Here is a 3,120-nt window from a genome sequence, read left to right on the forward strand (position 1 = left end):
TATGGATGACCTTATCGCTAATATTGTACAAAATACTTCTAATGGGCAGTAACAACTTGTAGAAACAGAGGACAGCAGCAGCAACAATATCTTCTCCCTTTTCTTTTTTGTGTCTTGATTCACCAACCCATAGTTTTCCTTCAAAATATCTTACTGCCTCTAACAACACAAAACCTTACTGCCTCTAACAGAAGCTTCAATCAAAGAACAACCTCTTATAAAGTTGTAACACACCCTCTTGCAGGTTTACCCTTCGTGGGATTTACCGTCAATAATCTCATTCAACTTGGCTTCAACCTTTAATATTTGCAAAACCAGAAAATTAACAAACTATAGTGTGGCATCGGCCTTAACTATAGCACCACGGGATCGTCCTTTGTGAATTTTACCAAAAACCAACTTCTTTGAACAATGGCATCGGCCTTCACAATTTCAATAATTGAAAATCAACATCTATGTAGGATTACCCTTTGTGGGATTTACCTATTCAAAACACGGGAATACCCTTCGTGGGATTTACCATTAACAACTTTTTCTACCTTTCGTGGGATTTACCTATTCACATCATGGAATTACCCTTCGTGGGATTTACCATTTACAACTTCTTCAAACTTCATCTTATAACCGGACTTACTGTAGATTCATGCTAACAACTGAGTTGGTTAGACTCTGAAATTATAGGCTGTGATAGGAAAACATATTGTCCTTGAAGAGACTTGACAAATTGCGTAGACGGCTGCTTAAATATCAAGATGATAAGAGAAACCGTTTGAATCTAGTAATGGACCACCAAAACATAATAAGCTTTCTCTGCTTGGTTCTCAGTATGGATTTTAAGCAAACAATTCATGAAATCCACCCCACTTTGATTGATTCTGAGGGAGCAAAGGACATGAGCAACAATACAATTGATAGCTTGGATAACTTGATACAAAGGTTGAGAAAGCTTAAGAATCAAAGGTGGCAGAGGTTCCAAGATCGTGCAAGTGATCTGTCTACGCAAACCATAATCCACAAAATTATACATGCTAGAATGCAAGAATTCACAACCATTTCTCCAAAATATATCAAGAGTTGCAGAAAGATCAAACCTAATAAAGAGACTTAGCAAAACCATCAAACAAATTCTTAGAGAAAACAACTTAATAGTTTCAACAACTTAACAAATTCAACAAATGCTATTCAACAAGATCACCAATCCAAGAACCATACCCAAATCTAGTGCAAGTGCAGTGAAACATTATGGAAGGAAGAAGCAGAAAACCATACCAAAATCTGCAGATCTTGACCAATAACTACCGATTTGCTTCTTTTCTTATCTCCCGAGTCACTGCCATCACCAAATTTTTGCTTAGTCAATTCTTCGAATTGATATAGCAGGAATGTGACACACCGGCCCTTGTCAAATGACGATGTGAAAATGACTTCGGTTGTAATGGTCGTGAAAGTAACATCTTGAGCTCCTGCTATAACTTCTCTAAACTCGCGAAGTTGGCTTTCTTTTGCTTATGACTTTTCACCTTTTCCTCCTCACTGCAATCATGGTCCACAACCAATTCAATCAATTCTGCATTTCTTTCGAACCAATTTTTTTTCTTCGATTTCTCCTGGGAATCTTTCCGCATAATCTTGTCTATTTGACATGCAAGAGATAACCGTTTCATGACCTCAAGCATGTATGTGCTATCCATGGGAAATTGCTGAAAACTTTCCTTAGAAAATGATTTGCACAAAGAAGCAAATTTAGAGGTCTTATTTGGTGCAATTAGTGCAATGTTGTACCCATCAGCAGAAGTTCTAGCAGTTCTACCACTTTTGTGAACATAAACTTCTGCTGAATGTGGAAGCTGGTAGTGACCAACAGTTCAAATACTAGGAATATCCAGGCCTCTTGCTGCAACATCAATTGCATATGTCAATGAACATAAGATCTTCCAGGAAGCTGCCCATGAGAGAAATCTTGATAGAGCACCTACACCATCGCGTTCTCTCTCTTCACATAAAAATTCTGAGCTGGGCATTTCGTCAAACACTTGGACTTCACATAGGTTTAAACTTTCTGCCATACTCTGTTCTTAGTCACATCTTGTCTTCCTCTTAAAGCATCGACCTTTCACAAGAATTAGTCCTGCAGAAACCTTATTTGCCAGAAATCCAAACAACCCACTTCCATTCTTCAAGATTTCATCTTTGTTGTCTCCAATGACGACTTCTTCGTCTTCTTCCTCCAACCAAGATAACCAACAAATGTGAAATACTCAGAAAACAACAAGCTGATTGCATACACCTTTAGACACTGACTTCTTTCTGTGTCAAACACCGACTTTAGTTATGTATTCCTTATTCTTAGACACCGACACTGACTGCCCAGTACTCGTTGGACTCCGCCGCGTACGAACCATGGCCAATGCTGGTCCTAGAACCAACAGATCTCAGTTCTTTATCTGCACTGCCAAGACCAAGTGGCTCGACGACAAGGCTACTACGCAACTCCCCAAAGAACGATAAGCCCAACAAGAACAATCGCAACAATCGCGATCCCAACAATTGCAGAAAAATCAACTCAAGAACAATCGCGGAAGCACTGAAAATCTAATGGAAATTGAAGAGAAACTAAACTAGGAGGAAAAAAAAATGTAAACTACTACGAAAAGAAACCACCATAATCCATGGCGTAAATCTGGTGGCTCTGATACCATGTTAACTACATGGCAATGCTTGGGAATTGAAGGGAAAATCAAGAAGAAATGATAAACAGAAGGATAAACACAGAGATATTAGAGAGAAATAGGATTTGTATTAACTGACTAAGTGAAGATTACACACACTATTTTTATAAGAGAAATCCTAACTACTTTAACCAAATACTAACAACCTTACTAACTGTATTTATAAATGTATTACACTTGTACCCTTAATAGCAATAAGCTTCATTTTGACAATATTCGACCTTCCATTACTGATATTGTTCGCTCCATTAATTGTCAGCTCCTTGAATTTGATTCACTAACCGAGGTAAACATAAAAAATTATGTGGAAGAACTTTGTATTCTTCGCGCCATTGGTTTGTCTGGTCATCCTGCCAAGTCACCTCCTGTTATTGAAGTTTTATGGAAACCA

General features: G+C 38.1%; 1 pseudogene; it reads right to left on the reverse strand.

Moving 5' to 3' along the window:
- Positions 1–1,218: 1,218 nt before the first annotated feature.
- Positions 1,219–2,021, reverse strand: LOC148697759 (DEAD-box ATP-dependent RNA helicase 13 pseudogene; annotated as a pseudogene).
- Positions 2,022–3,120: the final 1,099 nt, after the last annotated feature.

Source organism: Pyrus communis, chromosome 3, assembly GCF_041283825.1.
Source record: "Pyrus communis isolate YQ-2024b chromosome 3, ASM4128382v1, whole genome shotgun sequence".
Lineage (NCBI taxonomy): Eukaryota > Viridiplantae > Streptophyta > Magnoliopsida > Rosales > Rosaceae > Pyrus > Pyrus communis.